We start from the raw sequence: 24,823 nt of genomic DNA, 5'->3' as shown, positions 1-24,823 counted from the left end.
CAACCTGCTAATGACACTGTGACACTCTAAGCTCAGTGGCCACTTCTGTCTTATAACATCCTGCCTGAAGCTTTGCAATGGTGAGGTACTGTTGATTTAAATGTTTGGTGTCATTTGGTCTCATGATGTCAAAATGTGAACAGCATGATGAGGAGGACTGTTTAAATACCAATTCTAATTGAACCAGGAAATTTATTGGGCGATTCATGGATCAAACACCTGTTGTGAATTTTGCCGTTAAAGGGGTTATCCAACCCCCAAAACGCCCCGCCCCCCCCCCCCCATATGCACCAGCCCCTCACACACAGTGTACTTACCTGGCCGCCCGGAATCCCGTCGCTCCTAGTCCCCGCACAGCTATCACTGCTTCTCTCTGTGCACGGATGAAAACATTCGGTGTCGGGGGGAAACCAATGGCAGGCGGTGACTGGGACGATCCTCCCTAGCATCGTGGGTGACACTAGGGGGGCTCATCCCCATCACCGCCTGCCATTGGCTGCCCAGCCTCCTATGCCCCACCCTCCCGAAACCAGATGTTTTCATCTGCATACGGGGAGAAGCGGCGGTCGTGCGGGGACCAGTAGAGACACGGGTGCCGGGGAGCGAGGTAAGTACAAGCTCTGTGAGGGGACGTTTCAGGGGTTGAATAACCCCTTTAAGTTCCTTGTTAGAGAAAGGCAAGTTATGCAAAAAGTACTGAAACAATGAACAGTTGGACATGTGCATTTAAAAGTTTAGAGAAGGCCACATTAAGTTCACCTGTAAAGTTCAGAGGCATTTAGTTTCATCCTGAAATTTCACCCGCAAGCCAAATATCCCTAACTTTTTAAGAGTAGTGTAGATATTGCTGCACAACACCTTCAGTGACATTTGGCCATTTGTGTTTGCTTGACCTGTGATATTTCTTTTGTGGACCATACTTGTAATAAGGAGAGTACTTTTAATCCTGTAGTTTTCTTTAGGATTCCATCAATAAGCCATGAACTCTGCTCCATCATCACTGGGGCTTCTGTCTGGATACAATTCCTCCAGCTCTGATGATGAAGATGAAGCAGCTGACAATACATCTTGGTGAGTTATGGTGTCCTGTCATAAAATATATTTATATTTACCTTTATTATGATACTTGGCGGATTACATGACTGGACAATGACACAGTTTCATAGCTGAAATGTCTTTTGGCCTAAGGACATACAGGTGAAACTCCAAAAATTTGAATATCGTGCAAAAGTTCATTTATTTCAGTAATGCAACGTAAAAGGTGAAACTAATATATGAGATAGACCAGGGGTGGCCAACCTTACAGACACAAAGAGCCACAAAAAAAAAAAAAAATAATGACTGCCAGGAGCCACAAGCTATACATTTACACAAATATGCGTGTACACGACAGTATTACTGCAATTGAGTTTTCAAACCTTTAAAAGTGTATTTAAACCACCTTTCCTACCTGTAATGTAGACAAATTTAGTGAGACTTCTGGCAATCTTTGTTTTTCACAATGTGTTTCAAATCTGGCTTGTATTCAGTCATTGCTACTCGAAGCAATTCTTTAAAGGTCCATTCAAATGTCCGCAGAATGGGTCCGGATCCGTTCCGCAACGTTGCAGGATGAATCCGGACCCATTCATTCTCTATGGGGCCGTAAGAGATGCGGACAGCACACAATGTGCTGTCCGCATCCGCATTTCCGGAGCGCGGCCCCTATCTTCTGGTCCGCGGCTCCCGAAAATGTATATGTATTTCGCCATAGCGATGTGCACCTGCATATAGGGTTGTGCTGACTGTATCCCCCACATTTTTTCTTTGTAGTATATATTGGAGGCGTGGCGATCTCCATGCAGTCATGCACACCTGACCAGTTAATCTGCCCTGGAGGCTGGTTTTAAAGTCCGTATAAAACTGAGTCTACTTCTACAGGGCCTACCAGTAGCCATTTGGCTCCAGGAGAAGTATATAGTGGAGCCACTATATAGTATATAGTGGAGCCACTATATAGTATATAGTGGAGCCACTTGGCTCCAGGAGAAGTATATAGTGGGCTCAGCATGCATGCATGCTCAGTACTTGCATCCCTGGATCCGATGAAAGCTGTAATGGCACCGGACGGGGTTAAAAGCAGAGTGTGCCTGGCAGGGGCGGACTGAACGGTCGGGCACTTCGGACATGGTCCGAGGGCCCCGCCGGGATGGGGGCCCGCCGCAGAATAACATTGTAGTCTTAATGTTATGCTGGCCCGGATAATGGCAGCGGGGCCCGGTGCAGTCACTGTATTCTACTACACCGGGCCCCGCTCACTGTAATACTAATGGGGGGAGGGGGGTTGGGTTGGCACCTGATACTGGCACATGGGGGGGGTTGGCACCTGATACTGGCACATGGGGAGGGGGGTAGGCACTATGATACTGGCACATGGGGGGGGAAAGGAGAGAGGCACCTGATACTGGCACTTTTTTTGGGGGGGGGGGGGGGGTGGAGATGGCACTATGATACTGGGACATGGGGGGAAGAGAGAGGCACTTGATACTGGCACATGGGGGGGTTTGGCACTATGATACTGGCACATGGGGGTGGGAAGGAGAGAGGCACTTGATACTGGCACATTGGGTGGGTGGCACTATGATACTGGGACATGTGGGGGGGAGGAGAAAGGCACTTGATACTGGCACATGATGGGGGGGGCATCTATGGGGACACTTACTGGCACATTATTGGGGGGCATTATGGGGGACACTAGGCCAGCAGCCTATCAGAGGCCGGACACTGAGGGCATCTACTGGGGCACTATATATGGGGCATTTTATACTAGTACATTATGGGGGGCACTAGCAGGAAGGGGGGAGAGATATAGCAGTGATGTGAACAACTTGAAATCCTCTGCGATCCTCTCCCTCTGAGCACTCTGTACTCACAAACTCAGTAGCAACTTTTCCTGTATGTCCATATATGGAGTCAGTGCTTGTGTATTTCAGAAAAGTTTCTGCTGGGATTCGAACCCACGACCTTCTGTATCAGAGGCAAAGCACCTAACCACACGACCATAAGAGAGGCATTGACACTCTACACTTCTACTGTTATAGCTGGCTAAGTGTACATCTATACACATGACTGCTGCCATAACACACCCAGCACTAGTATATATATATATATATGACAGCTGTCCCAGCACACTCAGCTCTGCTATATCTCTATATATGATAGCTTCCCACGCACACCCAGCTCTGCTACATCTATACACATGACAGCTGCCCAAACACACCCAGCTCTGCTACATATATACACATGACAGCTGCCCCAGCGCACTCAGCACTGCTATATCTCTATATATCTACTGTATAGCAATGCTTAGCGATATATAGATGTAGCAGAGCTTGGTGTGCTGGGGCAGCTGTCATATATAGAGATATAGTAGAGCTGAGTGTGCTGGTGCAGCTGTCATGTGTATTAGTTGTAGCAGAGCTGGGTGTGCTGGGGCAGCTATCATATATAGAGATATAGCAGAGCTGAGTGTGCTGGGACAGCTGTCATATAGAGATATAGCAGTGCTGGGTGTGTTTGGGCAGCTGTCATGTGTATAGATGTAGCAGAGCTGGGTTTCCTGGGGCAGCTGTCATATATAGAGATATAGTAGAGCTGAGTGTGCTGGTGCAGCTGTCATGTGTATTAGATGTAGCAGAGCTGGGTGTCCTGGGGCAGCTATCATATATAGAGATATAGCAGAGCTGAGTGTGCTGGGCCAGCTGTCATATAGAGATATAGCAGTGCTGGGTGTGTTTGGGCAGCTGTCATGTGTATAGATGTAGCAGAGCTGGGTGTGCTGGGGCAGCTGTCATATAGAGATATAGTAGAGCTGAGTGTGCTGGTGCAGCTGTCATGTGTATAGATGCAGCAGAGCTGGATGTGCTGGGGCAGCTGTCATATATAGAGATATAGCAATGCTGAGTGTGCTGGGACAGCTGTCATATAGAGATATAGCAGTACTGGGTGTGTTAGGGCACAGTCATGTGTATAGATGTACACTTAGCCAGCTATAACAGTAGAAGTCTCATATTTTTTCAGTCAGTGTCAATGCAGCACTTATGGTCGTGTGGTTAGGTGCTTTGCCTGTGATACAGAAGGTCGTGGGTTCGAATCCCAGCAGAAACTTTTCTGAAATACAAGCACTGACTCCATATATGGACATACAGGGCGGGACACAGGAAGAGGCTGCATCGCATCGCTGACATGGAGGTAAGTATAAGTGTTTTTTTTTAATACCCGACTGTTACTGCCATGGGGGGAGCGGGAGGCACTTGATACTGGCACATGGGGGAGGGGGGTTGGCACCTGATACTGGCACATGGGGAGGGGAAGGAGAGAGGCACCTGATACTGGCACATGGGGGGAGGGGGGTTGGGTTGGCACCTGATACTGGCACATGGGGGGGGGTTGGCACCTGATACTGGCACATGGGGAGGGGGGTTGGCACTATGATACTGGCACATGGGGGGAGGAGAGAGGCACCTGATACTGGCACATGGGGGGGTTGGCACCTGATACTGGCACATGGGGGGGGGGGGGGTGGCACTATGATACTGGCACATGGGGGGAAGGAGAGTGGCACTTGATACTGACACCATTTTCTACCGCACCGGGTGACACCAGCCCTAGCAACGCCACTGGCTCCGCCTGCTTCATTCATAAAGTAGGAGGAGCAGGCGTGTGACGTCAGTGAGTTGCGCTGCCGCCCAGCCTGCTACTGAGTTTGTGAGTACAGAGAGCTCAGAGGGAGAGCATCGCAGAGGATTTCAAGTTGTTCACATATGAATATTAGTATTACAGTGAGCGGGGCTCGGTGTAATAGAATACAGTGACCGCACCGGGCCCCGCTGCTATTACAACACCAGATGCCGGCCCCCAGACCCTGTATTGGGGATCATTCACTCACAGGGACACTGTTATGGGGGGATCTGTGGATGACACATATATAGCATAAGGTGCTATATATGTGTCACCCACAGATCCCCCCCCACAACAGTGCCATCCACAGAGGCCCCACAACAGTGCCATCCACAGAGCCCCCACAACAGTGCCATCCACAGAGCCCCCACAACAGTGCCATCCACAGAGCCCCCACAACAGTGCCATCCACAGAGCCCCCACAACAGTGCCATCCACAGAGCCCCCACAACAGTGCCATCCACAGAGCCCCCACAACAGTGCCATCCACAGAGCCCCCACAACAGTGCCATCCACAGAGCCCCCACAACAGTGCCATCCACAGAGCCCCCATAACACCTTTTGGTTCAAAATATTTTTTAATTTGGCTATTCCCCACCCCTCTTGTAATTGTTCCGCTACTTGTGGGCTGTGCGGGAATGAGTTCAGTCACTTCGGTGGGCAATCCCATCCTGCAGCGCGTGATCCCGCAAGACCCGCCGCTGTAGGTCACGGGTCTCGCGGGATTGCGCACCGAAGTGACTGAACTCATGCCCATGTAGCCCGCAAGTAGCAGATCAGTGGAACAAGTACAAGGTGGGTGGGGGGATGATCTGTGGGGTTGCCCAGACGGCTAGGCCCTTCACAGTAGTTATTAACCCCTTTCAGCAGTCCCCCATTCACTGAAGGGGGGACTGCTGAAAGGGATTAATAACTACTGTGAAGGGCCTCCCCCCCTTTCACAGTAGTTATGCCCAGATATGTGCCCCCTTCACAGTAGTTATGCCCACACTGCTTCTAACAGAGGCTCACTAATGGACGCTGAGATTAGATCACCCCATACGAAAGCATTGAATCAATGCTTTCCTATGGGGAAAAATCTGACCCTGGAGGTCATCATGCAGGGTGTGAGGACGTCCATCGTCAGATACCAGACCAAAGGTCTGTTTTAATCCAGGAAGCCCTCAGGTGGCTACTAGAGGCTGACTTATTGCTGGAACGTAAACAATGCAGTTTCTCTAGAACATTGCAGCTCGATTTGCAAAAGGGACACTGTACCCAGACCACTTCAATGAGCTCAAGTGGTCTGGGTGCCTTTTGTGTCACTTTAACTTTGAAATCTTATTAAAGATTGTGTGGGGTGTGGCTGGAGGCGGGACAAGGGTGGGGCTTGCAGCAGAACATGGGTGGGGCCTGTAAGGGGGCCCTTGATTTATTTTGCCCGGGGGCCCTGAGGGTTCTCAGTCCGCCCCTGGTGCCTGGCGTTCATGCTGTGCCTGCGCTCCCTGGACTTTGTGTGGCTGTCATGGCCCATAAACAGGTAGGAACTAGTGTTAGGGACCACTCATAGAAGCGACCTTGACGTGGTGAGTGGCTTATTACGCTTTGGCCAAAATGTACACCAATGCCTCATTCAACATCCAGCATGGAGGCAGGACGGAGTGCTGGTTGCAGAGTGCTATTGCATTTGTGTCTTTTTCTTTGTATATGTATTTCGCTATAGCGATGTGCACCTGCATATAGGGTTGTGCTGACTGTATCCCCCACATGTTCTATTCTTGTCCGCAAAACAGATTCACAAACATAGGTTGAGCCAAACATTGACAGAAGCTTCAGTGCAGCTCGTTTTACATTGGGATACTTCTCCATAGGCACGATTTTCCAAAACTCCACAGTTCCCTCACTCAGAATTGACCTGAGTCGGTCATCTTCCAAAAGTTCAATCATCTCAATTTGAGTTGTTGCTTCACCAGTGCGGGTTTCAAACCATCTGAATCGGCAGCCAAAGAGTTAACGAGGAATGTAATTTGTGGCCTCTTCAGTTGTAGATCCTGGAATCTGTCCTCAAAGGTCTGTTGTAGGTTTTCAAGAAGTTCTTCTTAGTAAGAAGTTCTCCTTTTTAGGATCTCAGCAGCTTGGGCACTTTACATTTGCCACAGAAGGGAAATGTGTTTGTTCTCCCTTTCTCAGATGAGTTTTAAAAAGCTTGAGCTTGTTAACAAATGCAAAAACTGTTTGCACTAGATCGGGCAGCATCTTTAATTTCCCTTGGAGCTCAAGGTTGAGTCTATCCAGGTGGTGCAGCATGTCCACCAGAAATGCCAGATCCAAAATCCACTAGGAATCGGAGAGCACAGGATAGTCTTTGTGTTTTTCTGCCAGAAACAACTTTACTTGACTCAAAAGTAAAAAAAAAATGAGTTATCACCTTACCTCTTGAAAGCCACCTTACAGAGCAGTGAAGTGGCAAATCACTGGGAAGGTTCTCATCAAGGTCTGCAATGAGATTTCTGAACTGTCTGTGATTAAGCGCATGAGTGCGAATAAGATTGACAATTTCCAGAACAGGCATCATGACGTGGTCTAAATTTTTAGCTTTTTAGACACCAGCTGCTCCTGATGAATGATGCAATGAAATGTCCAAAATTCAGAAAATCTGTCATCACATTTACGTAGCCCGACAAGGCCATTCACAGATCATAGACTGTGCTCCATCTGTGGTTATGGCTGTGAGTTTTGATAATGGCAAATTTGCCTTTTCAACTACAGTCATCAAGGTCATTTCATATCGATGCCATGAGTTCTGTCTGTTAACGGGACAATATCAAGTAGCTCTTCTTTTATTGTACAGTTGTCTGATACAGACCGTACAAAAATTGCCAACTGAGGCTTGTCTTGTATATCCGTAGACTCATCATATGTCGTGACAATTGGAGGTCTGATACCATTCGTTTCAAACGTTTATCTTCTGGAGACAAGATTGCAATGGCGTCACTAAGGGAACTTTTCACAAATTCCCCTTTTTTTGGGCGCGAGCGATATTCCATGCCAGTTGATAGGATGGAAGAGTGACAGTTTCTGAATATTTTGTAAGTTTCTTAAAGAACTGAGTCTGTTCAATGCATTAAGCTTGTGTTTGCGAAGTTCGGTACCAGCCGGAAAGTCGTGGTCCATTTTAGCATGTTGTGAGGCGAAGTGGCGCTGTAGATCCATCAGCTCTCCCCCACCCCAGAGCCATCAGCTCTCCCCCACCCCAGAGCCATCTGCTCTTCTCCCCCCCCCCCCCACGGAGTGCACAGCATCATTGGTTGCTATGACGGTTGCTATGACGCTGTGCACTCCGGGCGCCCGGCCTTAATCGCACCAACTTACCTTTCCAGCAGGGGCGCGGCCAACACTCCATTGTTCCGCGCTGCTCTGCGTCTGACGTCACGCAGCGCGTCAGGTCATGGCGTGCGTACGTCAGGAGGTCCGTGCAGTGCGGGACCATGGATGTGCTATGGAGTGTCCGGAGTCCCCCTGCTGGAAAGGTGAGTATTGCGGGCCAGCGGGAGACCACGGAGCGGGAGTAATAGCAAGCGCTTCACTCCCGCTCCGTGGTCACGTGACACAAACAAATCTTCGACATGGTGGATAAAAATCAATGATTTTTTTGAAAAAATCTAATAAACCAGATTTTTTATTTAAATCTGATTTTTTTGATTTAAATCAGATTTTTTTTTTTTATATATAAAATGATTTTTGAGGAAAATATTACCATCCAAAGGTTATTCCATCATGAAATAAAGATTAGTTTTTTAATTATGTTGAATAAGGCTGTATATGTTCCATTAATCTGTTCATAATGTCATGCTCTTCCAGAGGTTTTGTAAGATTATTGGGCAGTTTCTCTGCCTACAAGATATTATCACAGATGCTTGGTTTACTTTTGCAGCTCTCAAAACTGAATTTGACTCAGCAGAGATCACATGCCTCTTCACAGCAAAAATGTTATAACATGAACAGAGTTGAGAAAAATACCTTAATCCTAACTTCTACAAACCTATAAATACAGAATCAACCTAATCAAACTAATATAAAAAGTTGTTATTCTAAAAAATCTTCATCTACTTGCATATTATAAGTTATACCAGCAAGAATTAGTCTTTATGTAGAAAACTATGATTTAAAATCAAGCCTTACTGACTAGTGATTTAAATCGTGATTTAAATCAGTTTGATTTAAATCAAATCCGCCCTGATCTTTGATGCAAAAAATTAGCATCAAGGATTTTTTTTTGTGTCGAATTACTCGATTCAAACGAGTAATCGTGTGTTGGAGGCTTATCCTGCCGTACGTCTGCTGCCCCCATGCTCTGATCACCCACAATGCTCAGGCAACCCCCCATGCTCAGATGATCTGACATGGGGGGAGTTATGAGCACGGGGTGTATGATTTGTGGTGTCTTATGTGAGCACTGGGGCTTATTTTGTTGGTCTGATGAGGATTTGGGGGTCTTATCTGAGCTCATACTACCCCTATGTCAGATAAGACCCCCATGATCAGTACTTCAATAAAAAACTGTGGACTGTTCTCCATGTGTAGGGGGCTTATCCTGCCGTATCTCTGCTGCCGCTGCTCTGAGGACTGTGGTGCCCTCTCCACAGTGACCCGATGTGCACAGGGTCAGGTCAGAGCGTGGGCCTGCACATATTAACTATGCGACACCAAGCTTGTATGTGTTGTTTGTTTGTTTTTTGTTTTAATACTGGAAAAAAATAAAGGCTTTGGGAAAAAATATTTTCTTCTTTTCATCACTATATTCTGGCCCCCATAACTTTTTTTTATAGTTACGTGTGAGGGCTAAATTTTGTGGAGTAAATTGTAACTTTTATTGATACCAATTTGGTGTGTATCACATTTTTATTCGTGTTTTTTTAGGCCTCATGCACACGGCCGTTGTACGGTCGTTCTGTGCATTGCGGACCGCAATTTCACTGGTGCGGGGATACAGAGGACACAGACGATACACCTCCCACAGAGGACAGCTTTTCGTTGCCTCTGGGCAGCCTGGCACACATGAGCAATTACATGCTGCAGTGTCTCCGCAACGACCACCGAGTTGCCCACATTCTAACTTGTGATGATTACTGGGTGGCCATGCTACTGGATCCCCATTACAAGGACAACTTACCATCCTTAATTCCGTCACTGGAGCGTGATCGTAAGATGCGCGTGTACAAGCGCACGCTGGTAGACGCGCTGCTGGTGGCATTTCCACCTGACAGCGGGGGCACAGTGGAAGCACAAGGCAGAGGATGAGGAAGAGGTCGCCAACGCAGCTGGGGCACCGCCAGCACCTCAGAAGGCAGGGTTAGCATGGCCGAAATGTGGAAAAGCTTTGTCAGCACGCCACAACAACCAGCACCACCAGCTGATATGGAACGTCTTAGCAGGAGGCAGCATTTCACCAACATGGTGGAGCAGTATGTGTGCACACGCCTACACGTACTGAATGACGGGTCTGCCCCCTTCAACTTCTGGGTCTCCAAATTGGGCACATGGCCTGAGCTTGCCCTTTACACCTTGGAGGTGCTGGCCTGCCGTGCAGCCAGTGTATTATCTGAACTTGTGTTTAGCACGGCAGGGGGTTGCTGTGGCGAAACCAACCTCGCCACTGGGTTTTGGAGGGGCCTGGCTACCAGCCTCTTGCCCCAGGATTATGGGCCCTCTCATCAGCCCATCCAAAACTTAAACCCTATGGCGATTTGACTGTGTTTGTGGCATCTGAGCGCTCAGATCCAAGCCATATGGGGACATGTGGGGTTTTGAGATGTGTGACAGAACCATCTGTCTGTGTAATTGTATTGTATGTTATGTGAGGGTACCCAGTTAGCTCATTTTATTGTATTCATGTTGTCTGAGTGCCATTCACCTAATAATATGCACTCAGACTTGAGCTGTCTGGGAATGTGTTAAATGTCTATGTGTATTGTAAAGGGTTGGGACATTGTATGTTTAAATGGTGATTTCTGTCCTGTTGTCCGCACATGTGTATTGGCGATTTCCCTTTGTCCTGAGAGATAATTGAATTACTCCACGGGTGTCTCCAGGGCAGAGAGGAGGAAACCATGATGCATTGTGGGGATGTATGGTGTTTGTGTATCCTGAATTGCTGCATATCTGGTCCCCTAGGGGCGTGTCCACCAGATGGGGACCTGCATAAATACGGGCGGGTAGCCCTCAATAAACAGTTCCTGTTTTATCCTTCATCATGTTGAGGCTGATGTTTGGGTAACTGATCGACGCTAGGGATTGCTATACGCTGGGAGATTTGCTATACTCCCCTGGCTATAACTACTAGCACTTGTAAGAGCTTGTTCCTGGTTCCTGCTCTCTGGATGTAGGAGAGATTCACCTACTGGAGCCTGGACCCTTTTCGTAGGTCCAGGGTGGGTAGGAGACGGTGAGACCTCAACCAAGCTTCGGCGGTTCGTGGGGTCTGCAGTGCGTACGGTGTCAAGTGGAGTGCTTGGAGTCCTCGGAAAGCACTAGGAACATCCATTCAACGGAGGTACCCGGTCGGGGTGCTAGGCGTTCCGTTACAGTCGCCATCACAGACAAGCGCAGCCGCCTTTCCACAGCCAATGTGGACAAGCTCACGTTCATTAAAATGGACCAGGCATGGATCCCACAGGACTTGTCCGTACCTTGTGCAGAATAGACATGTATACCGGCCTTAACCAGCCATTGTTATACTGCAGCGCAATTGCTCATTCTTGTATTTTGGATATTTCACACTCTTTTAGAGTGTACCCTTATAAAAAAAATTTAATTAAATTAAAACCGAAAACCAGTGTTGGCTACCTTGTCCTCCTCCACCCCTGCTTCCACCAACACCGCTACGTCCACTGCCTCCACAAACTCCTACTCCATATGGAACTCCGTTGTAACAAATACGTGAATGGGCACTCATAACTGGACCACAAGTCTAGTCTAATAATACTATCTTTAATTGTAAATCAATAACATATATACACAGTAGATAAAATAGTCTGTAAATCCGGATCAAAATTCTATAAAGATATCTATGCTAATACGCATTGGAAATGGAAAATAAAAAATGAAATAAAATAAAAAGATATATAAAATCACCTAAAAAGAGCCTATAGGAAGACAATGGAGTGAACAATAGAATATAGTATAAAATAAATACAATATTAATCCTGAAAATGCCATTCAATTCCAATCCTAGTGGTGACGGATCGGGTAAACTAGCTACAAAAGGCCTAATGTCCTGGCCAGATGAGTATTATTACATATGAGTCAAGTCCGTCCAATCCCCAGATTGCAAGAGTGGGCTGACTTAGATGACCACCACGAATGGCTGATAATAAGTGAATTCCTATGATAATGAAAAACAACTCCAAGGGTACTAGTGAAAAAAGTGCAATAATAAATGATGAATCAATCCAAGTCCATCCAGTTATTCAGATGCTAAAATAAATGTGCAAACAAATTGTGCTTGGTATATGACGTGTTGCTGTGCTCAAAATAATACAGTCACAGTGGTAAAGCATATATTGCCCTTTGATCTGGAGGAGCTCAGCAATGTTAATATAGAAGCTGGATCTCCCTCATTGCCGTTTTCCTAGAGATAGCACTTTTTGTTATAATGTTGCAGGTTTCCTGGGGGTAGAACTTTTACTCAAATGTTTCAATCCAGGGCGTTTTAATTCAACACCATATATGTGGCAAAGTTCTTATAGCAGTAAATATCGAGGTTCAGCAGTATTAATTAGATACTCACGCTCGGTCCTGATATTCGCTCCGTGGCATCCCACGTGGCGTGAGTAGAGGGTAAGCTTACCTCTTACAATCCGGTTTCAATGGTGCCTTACTGCTGCGTACAACTTCTGTGAGGTCCGGTCTGGAGGTTTATACAAGTCCGACTGCAGGTAAGAGATCTGTCTCTATCTGTCTTACCGCAGATTCACAGTTGAAGTCTTTAATTGTGATAGGCGTTTCTCATGCCTCCCACGGCACTCAATACAGGTGGTTAAGTATCACAGAAGCTCTAGTATTACCCGTAGGTTGCCGGACTATGTCCAGAGGGACTGTGGTTCCTTTGGCTTGAAAGCGCTTTCTTTAAACAGCAAATAATATTATAAAGCTGTTAATATGCCAGTTATTGCCATATCCAATTCATCCACGCCAGACGCGTTTCGAAGGTTATCCTGCCTTCTTCCTCAGTGGCTTTGTTAGATCTGGCTAGCTGGCCGGCTTTTATTCCTCTACCTTCCAGAGAGGCTCCATCATAAATCCGAAATGGATCCAGTGTATCTGGTGTTGTTGGATAAGCTCCTCCATGCATTGCGGTTCCAAAGCGTTTTTTTTATGTATACATGCGTTTTTTGTTCCACAGAGTCTTTAGTTCAAGAGAAACACTTCCTATAGATTATTTTCATTGCAGCTAGTTGCATTCTTGAACTATATAGACAATTGTATCAGATAATGCAATATTTCATAAAAATGCTAAAACTTCTTAAAATAAATCACTGAATATATAGATGTAAAATCTATCTACAACAGTTACGTTCATGTGTCCCAATACTACGCTATTGCATTTGTTTGGCAGTTTTTTTTTATATAAAAGTAGGGGGACAATGGGTTTAAAGTTACAAGCTGTCGTTTACTTATGGATTATTCTCTATACAGCTGCTTGCTTTAATAAGTTGTATACAATCATATCCTGTAAATTCCCTACATGCGATATTTAATAGAAATCTATTGAGAATATTTACGGAATATTTCTCAAGAGGACTTTATTTAAAGGATACATGTCCTAAAAGCATTGTGCAAGATGTTAGACCACCATGCACATATAGATGTGAAGTCAAATATTCATCATGGACATATACCCAGCCGTCACAATGGTGGTAGTAGCGCAGAGATAGTTTTAAACAAGAGGCTATCCTTCTCACTCGCAAGTATTTACTCCTGCCCTTCTCAAAATATGGCATGTAATAGAGGATATATTAAGGGCAGAATAAGGTGTATATATATATACCAAGTCCATAACTCCATTGGGGGTCGTTCACTGAAGATTATAATAGAGTTAATATATTGCAGTGTCATGGGTGTAAGTTTCTGCTCAATCGTAGATGGCAGCTGTGGATCAGGTAGAATGGATCTACAGCTGCCATCTACGATTGATCCACAGCTGCCATCTACGATTGAGCAGAAACTTACACCCATGACACTGCAATATATTAACTAGATTATAATCTTCAGTGAACGACTCCCAATGGAGTTATGGACTTGGTATATATATACCTTATTCTGCCCTTAATATATCCTCTATTACATGCCATATTTTGAGAAGGGCAGGAGTAAATACTTGCGAGTGAGAAGGATGGCCTCTTGTTTAAAACTATCTCTGCGCTACTACCACCATCGTGACGGTTGGGTATATGTCCATGATGAATATTTGACTTCACATGTGACTTCACATGTGCATGGTGGTCTAACATCTTGCACAATGCTTTTAGGACATGTATCCTTTAAATAAAGTCCTCTTGAGAAATATTCCATAAATATTCTCAATAGATTTCTATTAAATATCGCATGTAGGGAATTTACAGGATATGATTGTATACAACTTATTAAAGCAAGCAGCTGTATGGAGAATAATCCATAAGTAAACGACAGCTTGTAACTTTAAACCCAATGTCTCCCTACTTTTATATAAAAAAAACTGCCAAACAAATGCAATAGCGTAGTATTGGGACACATGAACGTAACTGTTGTAGATAGATTTTACATCTATATATTCAGTGATTTATTTTAAGCAGTTTTAGCATTTTTATGAAATATTGCATTATCTGATACAATTGTCTATATAGTACAAGAACGCAACTAGCTGCAATGAAAATAATCTATAGGAAGTGTTTCTCTTGAACTAAAGACTCTATGGAACAAAAAACGCATGTATACATAAAAAACCGCATTGGAACCGCAATGCATGGAGGAGCTTATCTAACAACACCAGATCCACTGGATCCATTTCGGATTTATGATGGAGCCTCTCCGGAAGGTAGAGGAATAAAAGCCGACCAGCTAGCCAGATCTAACAAAGCCACTGATGAGGAAGAAGGCAGGATAACCTTCGAAACGCGTCTGGCATGGATGAATTGGATCTGGCAATAACCGGCATATTAACAGCTTTATAATATTATTTGCTGTTTAAAGAAAGCGCTTTCAAGCCAAAGGAACCACAGTTCCTCTGGACATAGTCCTGCAACCTACGGGTAATACTAGAGCTTCTGTGATACTTAACCACCTATATTGAGTGCCGTGGGAGGCATGAGAAACGCCTATCACAATTAAAGACTTCAACTGTGAACCTGCGGTAAGACAGATAGAGACAGATCTCTTACCTGCAGCCGGACTTGTATAAACCTCCAGACCGGACCTCACAGAAGTTGTACGCAGCAGTAAGGCACCATTGAAACCGGATTGTAAGAGGTAAGCTTACCCTCTACTCACGCCACGTGGGACGCCACGGAGCGAATATCAGGACCGAGCGTGAGTATCTAATTAATACTGCTGAACCTCGATATTTACTGCTATAAGAACTTTGCCACATATATGGTGTTGAATTAAAACGCCCTGGATTGAAACATTTGAGTAAAAGTTCTACCCCCAGGAAACCTGCAACATTATAACAAAAAGTTCTATCTCTAGGAAAACGGCAATGAGTGAGATCCAGCTTCTATATTAACATTGCTGAGCTCCTCCAGATCAAAGGGCAATATATGCTTTACCACTGTGACTGTATTATTTTGAGCACAGCAACACGTCATATACCAAGCACAATTTGTTTGCACATTTATTTTAGTATCTGAATAACTGGATGGACTTGGATTGATTCATCATTTATTATTGATTATTGCACTTTTTTCACTAGTACCCTTGGAGTTGTTTTTCATTATCACAGGAATTCACTTATTATCAGCCATTCGTGGTGGTCATCTAAGTCAGCCCACTCTTGCAATCTGGGGATTGGACGGACTTGACTCATATGTAATAATACTCATCTGGCCGGGACATTAGGCCTTTTGTAGCTAGTTTACCCGATCCGTCACCACTAGGATTGGAATTGAATGGCATTTTCAGGATTAATATTGTATTTATTTTATACTATATTCTATTGTTCACTCCATTGTCTACCTATAGGCTCTTTATAGGTGATTTTTATATATCTTTTTTATTTTATTTCATTTTTTATTTATCTTTATAGAATTTTGATCCGGATTTACATGCTATTTTATCTTCTGTGTATATATGTTATTGATTTACAATTAAAGATAGTATTATTAGACTAGACTTGTGGTCCAGTTATAAGAGTGCCCATTCACGTATTTGTTACAACTGTCTTTTGGTGATTGGAGTGCGACATCAGTTTGGTGCACCTTGCCATCCCTAGTCAGAGGCAGAGCCGTCCTATATTTCTATTTTATCCATATGGAACTCCACCTCATATGTCAAATTTGTTTTTTTTTTATTTTATGTCATTTCATTTTTTCAATTACATTTTCAGTTGAAATTCAACAATTTTTGGGTGTGAAGTACCTAGTAGAGAGGTTAAAAAAAATAAATAAATAGTTACATTTTCTGGTGAAATTCACCAATTTTTGGGTGTAATATACCCTTCCTCTACCTAGTTGACAGCTTAATAAATTTCAATAATTTTTCTGTTACATTCTTGGGGTGACATTATACACGGCTCAAAAAAATAAAGGGAACACAAAAATAACACATCCTAGATCTGAATGAATTAAATATTCTTCTGAAATACTTTTGTTCTTTACATAGTTGAATGTGCTGACAACAAAATCACACAAAAATAAAAAAATGGAAATCAAATTTTTCAACACATGGAGGTCTGGATTTGGAGTCACACTCAAAATCAAAGTGGAAAAACACACTACAGGCTGATCCAACTTTGATGTAATGTCCTTAAAACAAGTCAAAATGAGGCTCAGTAGTGTGTGTGGCCTCCACGTGCCTGTATGACCTCCCTACAACGCTTGTGCATGCTCCTGATGAGGTGGCGGACGGTCTCCTGAGGGATCTCCTCCCAGACCTGGACTAAAGCATCTGCCAACTCCTGGACAGTCTGTGGTGCAACGTGACGGTGGATAGAGCGAGACATGATGTCCCAGATGTGCTCAATTGGATTCAGGTCTGGGGAACGGGCGGGCCAGTCCATAGCATCAATGCCTTCGTCTTGCAGGAACTGCTGACACACTCCAGCCACATGAGGTCTAGCATTGTCTTGCATTTGGAGGAACCCAGGGCTAACCGCACCAGCATATGGTCTCACAAGGGGTCTGAGGATCTCATCTCGGTACCTAATGGCAGTCAGGCTACCCCTGGCGAGCACATGGAGTGCTGTACGGCCCTCCAAAGAAATGCCACCCCACACCATTACTGACCCAATGCCAAACTGGTCATGCTGGAGGATGTTGCAGGCAGCAGAACGTTCTCCACGGCGTCTCCAGACTCTGTCACGTCTGTCACATGTGCTCAGTGTAAACCTGCTTTCATCTGTGAAGAGCACAGGGCGCCAGTGGCAAATGCCAAACATCCTGCACGGTGTTGGGCTGTAAGCACAACCCCCACCTGTGGACGTCTGGCCCTCATATCACCCTCATGGAGTCTGTTTCTGACCGTTTGAGCAGACACATGCACATTTGTGGCCTGCTGGAGGTCATTTTGCAGGTCTCTGGCAGTGCTCCTCCTGTTCCTCCTTGCACAAATGCGGAGGGAGCGGTCCTGCTACTGGGTTGTTGCCCTCCTACGGCCTCCTCCACGTCTCCAGATGTACTGGCCTGTCTCCTGGTAGCGCCTCCATGCTCTGGACACTATGCTGACACAGCAAACCTTCTTGCTACAGCTCGCATTGATGTTCCATCCTGGATAAGCTGCACTACCTGAGCCACTTGTGTGGGTTGTAGACTCCGTCTCATGCTACCACTAGAGTGAAAGCAACGCCAGCATTCAAAAGTGACCAAAACATCAGCCAGGAAGCATAGGAACTGAGAAGTGGTCTGTGGTCACCACCTGCAGAACCACTCCTTTATTGGGGGTGTCTTGCTAATTGCCTATAATTTCCACCTGTTGTCTATTCCATTTGCACAACAGCATGTGAAATTGATTGTCACTCAGTGTTGCTTCCTAAGTGGACAGTTTGATTTCACAGAAGTGTGATTTACTTGGAGTTACATTGTGTTGTTTAAGTGTTCCCTTTATTTTTTTGAGCAGTGTACAATTTTAGACGTGAATAAACCCCTGCTCTGAATAGGTGACAGGAAATAAAATTTCTGAAATTCTTCTTTAATTGATGCGCGCCACCTCCTTTGATTCAGTGCTTAAACTTTAACAAGTTGTACTACATTTGCGCTTCAATTTGTCCCACATTTCCACTTTACTCTTTTGGCCCACATTTGGGCTTCTGTAATTTGTACCACATTTCCGCTTCAATACTTTGTCCCACATTTGGGCTTCTGTAATCTGTCCAAAATTTTAACCTCAATTATTTTTCCCATATCTCAGCTTTACTCTTCTGACTCACATTTGGGCTTCTATAATTTGTCCCACATTTGCAATTTAACAGCTTTTCCCATAATTCCGCTTTACTCTTCTGGCCCACATCTGGGCTTCTGTAATCTGTCCAAAATTTTAACCTCAATAATTTTTCCCATATCTCCGCTTTACTCTTCTGGCCCACATTTGGGCTTCTGTAATTTGTCCCACATTTGCTATTTAACAGCTTTTACCACATTTCCGCTCGATCCCAATTTTTTTAAATAAATTTATCTCCCTTAAATTTGGTCTCTTTTTCTCATGCTCCCTCTCCGGCATGGAACCCTGATTCCCCGCCACCCTTGATCACCATGGTAGGCGCAGAAAAGAACATCGAAAGTTGATAGAGCAGATATTAAATTAGATCGTGAACATCATGGGGACGTGCGACATAGTGGGGCAGTAAGTTTGCATACGCCTACACGAACTGACTGACAGGGGTCAGCCCCTGCAACTTCTGGGTCTCCAAATTGGGCACATGGCCTGAGCTTGCCCTTTACCCCTTGGAGGTGCTGGCCTGCCCTGCAGCCAGTGTTTTGTCTGAACGTGTGTTTAGCACGACTGCAGGGGGTTATCACAGGTTGTATTTCCAAATGTTTTGGGGTGTACCCTAATTAAAAAAATAAAATAATAAAACCTCCTCCTCCTCCACCACCGCCGCTTCGACCTACACCGCCACATCCACCGCCTCCTCAACCTCCTACTCCATATGGACCTCGTCCTCCTAGATCAAGAGTATTATTTTTTATTTTTACGTATTTTATGTTATTTTAAGTCCTTTCCCTATCCACATTTGTTTGCAGAGCACTTGCCATGCTCTTAACCACATCTTGATGCCATTTACAGCCCCCTTTCCATGACATTTTTACAGCCATTTTAGTGTTCAAAAGTTCGGGTCCCCGTTGACTCCAATGGGGTTCGGGGTCAAGTTCGGGTCCCGAACTCAAACCCGTCGAACCCGAACATCCAGGTGTCCGCTCAACTCTAATCACTAGTAGTAAACACAATATAGGTTACCGGGTCAGAGGTAGACAGAGTTCAGATAGGACCAGTTCTCAAGAACTTTTCTAATAGTCCTAAAAAATAATCCAAGTTTCTTCTGGTATAGAGTTTTTTTTTTCTTGTTTGAATGGACGGATGGATGGATCCCTTGATGCTCTGCACACGAGTAATTATTCCCCACCTTATCTAAGAATCATCCCCTTCTAGATTAGGGATTTTTAATCAGGTAAGGTGGGTGTATTCGTATGCTAATAACACAATGATGTCATATTAACCCTTGACATGGTATAAAACAAATGATAAAATAATATAATATTGTCCATCTGCCTCCAGATGGCACTGTGGTACTGCAGATGAATATCACAACCTTAAACACCAATTCTAAATGCCTAATAATACGTTCACATGACCTTCTTAACCTTTTTAATATACATCATTGAGGAAGGTCTTTTCCTGACCCTTTTAATTACCTATAACCTAGACTTGTTGGAGTCACTGTCTTCTCCTATCTTTTTGAATATATGTTAATTGATAACGATTTATAACGGCCTTGATACTCGGCATCGGGACTTGTATACTTTACTTATCTACATGGATGAATAACTATCGTTTTTAAATAACAACATTTAACTCTTCTCAGAAATCCAATTATCAAAAACTTACTTTAGTGTTTCTGTATCTGTCACGGCTATATGTGAGCAACAATAGAAATACACAGTACAGAGCAACTGACTGGACCCAGAACTAGGGAGGATAAAGGGTGACCCCTGTCCGACCCTCAACGCTCTCCCTATTCTGCTAAAGCACATGCCCGGATCCCAATGGCGGAACGAGGCATGCCCACGTGCCTAAGACTAATGACCACTGTAACCCCTACAATAGTGGAAGGGGCACGGCCACCAGTGCCCTACTCAGTATATGGAGGGAACCGTGGCCACCTCAGATCCAGTCAGAAAACAAACAGGAACACAACAATGTCTGCAGACTTAGCTGAAGGTGTTGCAGCCACAGAGAAGACGGATCCAAGGACAGGCTGGCAATATCCGGAGTGCTAGCTGCAGCAGAACACAGGTCCAGTAAACTGATAGCTACAAGTGAAGAAACTAAACCAAGAGCTACAACTGAAGTGAGAACTATAATCCACATCCTATCATAGGAGGAGGGGTAATATAAAGAGAGGGAAATCAAACACATGAAGAACAGCTGTGGTGAAAGAAACCAAAAGTAAACAGAGTAGTGAGAACTCCTCCCAGCTCTAGTAGTGACATCATCACAGGGGTGGAGAAACAGAGCTGTGAGAACGTCCCAAAGCTCTGGTAGTGACAGTACCCCCCCCTCTACGGGTGGACTCTGGACACCCAGGACCCACCTTCTCAGGATGAGCCCTATGAAATGCCCTGATGAGGCGAGTGGCTTTAATGTCCGACACCGGAACCCACATCCTCTCCTCAGGACCATAACCCTTCCAATGAACGAGGTACTGAAGAGAACCGCGGACAATGCGAGAGTCCACAATTCTGGAAACCTCAAACTCCAAAATCGGAGGAGGAGGCAAAGAGGAGGGTACCGTGGGCTGGACATATGGTTTTAAGAGAGATCTGTGAAATACATTATGTATCTTCCAAACCTGTGGAAGATCAAGACGGAAGGCAACAGGATTGATGACTGACAAGATTTTATAAGGCCCAATAAACTTGGGACCCAATTTCCAGGAGGGAACCTTCAACTTAATGTTTCTAGTAGACAACCACACCAGATGACCCACATTCAGGTCCGGACCAGGCACACGTCTCTTATCAGCCACACGCTTATACTTCTCACTCATCTTTTTAAGATTACTCTGAATCTTTTGCCAAATGGTAGACAAAGACAAGGAAAATCTCTCCTCCTCAGGTAAACCAGAAAGAGCCCCTCCCGAGAATGTCCCAAACTGCGGATGGAACCCATATGCACCAAAGAATGGTGACTTATCAGAAGATTCCTGACGACGGTTGTTCAGAGCAAACTCAGCAAGAGGGAGAAATGAACACCAATCCTCCTGGTTCTCTGCCACAAAACAGCGCAAATATGTCTCCAGATTCTGATTGAGGCGCTCAGTCTGACCATTCGACTGCGGATGAAAAGCAGAAGAGAAGGACAGCCGAACCCCCAGGCGAGAACAGAAAGCCTTCCAGAACCTGGACACAAACTGCGTGCCTCTATCGGAAACAATATCAGAGGGAATGCCGTGCAATTTAACAATATGGTCGACAAAAGCTTGCGCCAACGTTTTAGCATTGGGTAAACCAGGGAAAGGTACGAAATGAGCCATCTTGCTAAAACGGTCCACCACCACCAGGATCACCGACTTCCCCGAGGAACGAGGAAGATCCGTGATAAAGTCCATGGACAGGTGTGTCCAAGGACGGGAAGGAATGGGTAACGGGAGAAGGGAACCTGAAGGCCGTGAACGAGGGACCTTAGCGCGAGCGCACGTCTCACAAGCAGCCACAAAACCCTCCACCGACTTACGAAGAGCCGGCCACCAAAATCTCTGAGCAATGAGATCTACCGTGGCTCTACTCCCGGGGTGACCAGCAAGAACCGTATTATGATGCTCCTTAAAGAGTTTGTGACGTAGCTCAGGAGGCTCGAACAACTTCCCAGAAGGACAACGGGCAGGTGTCTCAGTCTGGGCAGCCTGGACCTCGGCCTCCAAATCGGAATAAAGAGCAGAAACAACTACCCCCTCCGCCAAAATGGGACCCGGGTCCTCGGAGTTTCCTCCTCCCGGAAAACAGCGAGAGAGAGCATCAGCCTTCACATTTTTTATCCCAGGTCGGAATGTAACAACAAAATTGAATCTGGAGAAGAACAGAGACCATCTGGCCTGTCTCGGATTCATACGCCTGGCCGACTCCAAGTATGCCAGATTCTTATGGTCGGTAAAAACGGTGATAGGGTGCCTGGCCCCCTCCAACCAATGGCGCCATTCCTCGAAAGCCAACTTGATGGCCAACAACTCCCTATCTCCCACATCATAGTTTCTCTCTGCCGGGGAGAGTTTTTTAGAGAAAAAGGCACAGGGTCGCCACTTGGCAGGGGAAGGGCCCTGGGACAAAACCGCACCCACACCCACCTCGGAAGCATCCACCTCAACAATAAAAGGTAAGGAAACATCGGGATGCACCAAGACGGGAGCAGACGCAAAATTCTCTTTAATCTTAGAAAAGGCTGTAAGCGCCTCCTCTGACCAAGAGGAAAAATCCGCCCCCTTTTTTGTCATGTCAGTGAGGGGTTTGACAACAGAGGAATAATTCAAAATGAACTTTCTGTAATAGTTCGCAAAACCCAGAAAGCGCATCAATGCCTTCTGATTCTCAGAAAGCTCCCACTCAAGTACAGCACGGACCTTCTCGGGATCCATGCGAAAACCAGAAGCAGAGAGGAGAAAACCCAGAAATTGAATCTCCGATACCATAAAAAGACATTTCTCCAGCTTGGCGTACAATTTATTTTCCCGCAGAATCTGCAGAACCTGAAAAAGATGATCCTGATGGGTCTGAACATCAGGGGAAAAAATCTAAATATCATCAAGATACACCAATACAAATTTCCCCATTAAATGATAGAAAATACTATTAACAAAATGCTGAAAGACGGCCGGAGCATTCATCAGGCCGAAAGGCATAACGAGATTCTCGAAATGCCCGTCAGGGGTATTAAAGGCCGTTTTCCATTCATCCCCCTCTCTGACCCTGACCAGGTTGTACGCGCCTCTCAAATCCAATTTGGAAAACACCTTGGCCCCAACAATTTGATTGAAGAGGTCCGGGATCAGAGGAAGGGGATAGGGATCGCGAATCGTGATACGGTTCAGCTCCCTAAAATCTAGGCAAGGTCTCAGAGAGCCATCTTTCTTTTTAACAAAAAAAAACCCGCGGCCACAGGTGACTTTGAGGGACGAATATGCCCCTTTTCGAGACTCTCGGAGATGTAAGTTCGCATAGCGATTCTTTCCGGTTGTGAGAGATTGTAGAGGCGTGCTTTTGGCAGCTTGACGCCGGGAATGAGGTTAATGGGACAGTCAAACTCCCGGTGAGGAGGTAGCTCCTGAACACCGCTCTCGGAAAACACGTCCGAGAAATCAGAGAGAAATGATGGCACCGTTTTAGTAGACACCTCTGCAAAAGTCGCTGTGAGACAATTCTCTCTACAAAAATCACTCCACTCATTTATTTGCCTTCCTTGCCAATCAATAGTGGGGTTATGTCTAGTGAGCCAGGGTAACCCCAAAACTAGAGGAGACGGCAATCCGTTAAGGACAAAACAAGATATATCCTCCACATGAGTGTCACCTACAGCTAGCCGGATATTGTGAACAATGCCCTTCAGAGATCTCTGTGAGAGTGGAGCAGAGTCAATAGCAAAAACAGGTATATCTTTATCTAATGTGCAAACCTGAAAACCATGCATGGCTACAAATTGAGTGTCAATAAGATTGACGACCGCTCTACTATCGACAAAAATCTCACAAGAAATGACTTTGCTCTCTAGCGCCACCCTGGCAGACAGGAGAAAACGGGAACTGCAGGTCAGAGGAAAAGCATCAAATCCTACATCAACTTTGCCCAAAGTAGCAGATGAAGCAGAACCTGATGATTTACCTTTTGAGATTTTTCTCTTATTATCGCTCTTAGTACGGTTCAAGAATCTCCTAGACGGACAAACATTTGCCAAATGACCTATGCCCCCACAACAAAAACAGACCATACTCTGAGGACTAAATCCTCTTTTATCAGGGGCAAGTCGAGCTAGCTGCATGGGCTCCTCCTCAGAGGGGAGCGAGACAGGATGAGGCCCCTGCACACTGAATGAGTCCGCACCACTGCCCCTAGACTGACAATGGTTGGACAGAGAGGTCTCGTTTCTTTCTCTTATGCCTCGTTTCCACTGAGCGGATCGGTTCGGGTCGTTTAGAATGGAACGGGTTTGAATGGTCCGGTCTATTCTGGTGAGCGTTTCCACTGCAAATCGGACCGCCGGGGCCATACAGGTTTTAGAAAAAATGCCTCTCATGATGTCACACTAGTGCGACGAGAAACGTGATGCAGCGTCACTCAGCGTCAGCCAAACAACAACAATGAAGGTCATTCAGCAGCTCGTCTTTTCTCTGCTAGCCTTTTGGTTCGTAATAGGCAAAATTCATACCGCACTGTATGAGAGAAGGTTGCGAGCGGCAATGAGAAACACAGCCGAAAAGAGAAGAAAACTTTTAGCTTGGATGTGTAGCCGGGAGGAGAAGTATACATTTGTGCTGCTAAGACAAAGACGGCAGCGCTATAGGGTAAGCACAACTGACTGACTTACCTGAAACACACACACACACATACACTGACACACTGAAACACACACTGACCTACACACACACACTGACACACACACACTGACCTATACACACACTGACACACACACTGACACACACTGACCTAAACACACACTGACACACACACAC

At 45.4% G+C, this 24,823-nt stretch overlaps 1 long non-coding RNA gene across 1 annotated transcript in view; it reads left to right on the top strand.

Moving 5' to 3' along the window:
* The window catches only part of LOC121004888, a 135,367-nt gene extending 126,691 nt beyond the window's left edge, over nt 1–8,676 (top strand). Inside the window, exons 2-3 of the long non-coding RNA XR_005779837.1 lie at nt 963–1,071; nt 8,633–8,676. This is a non-coding gene — a long non-coding RNA (uncharacterized LOC121004888). The remainder of the gene's footprint in view (nt 1–962; nt 1,072–8,632) is intronic.
* The last annotated feature ends 16,147 nt before the right edge of the window (nt 8,677–24,823 follow it).

This window comes from Bufo bufo, chromosome 6 (genome assembly GCF_905171765.1).
Source record: "Bufo bufo chromosome 6, aBufBuf1.1, whole genome shotgun sequence".
Lineage (NCBI taxonomy): Eukaryota > Metazoa > Chordata > Amphibia > Anura > Bufonidae > Bufo > Bufo bufo.
This window is presented reverse-complemented; position numbering and strand designations above follow the sequence as displayed.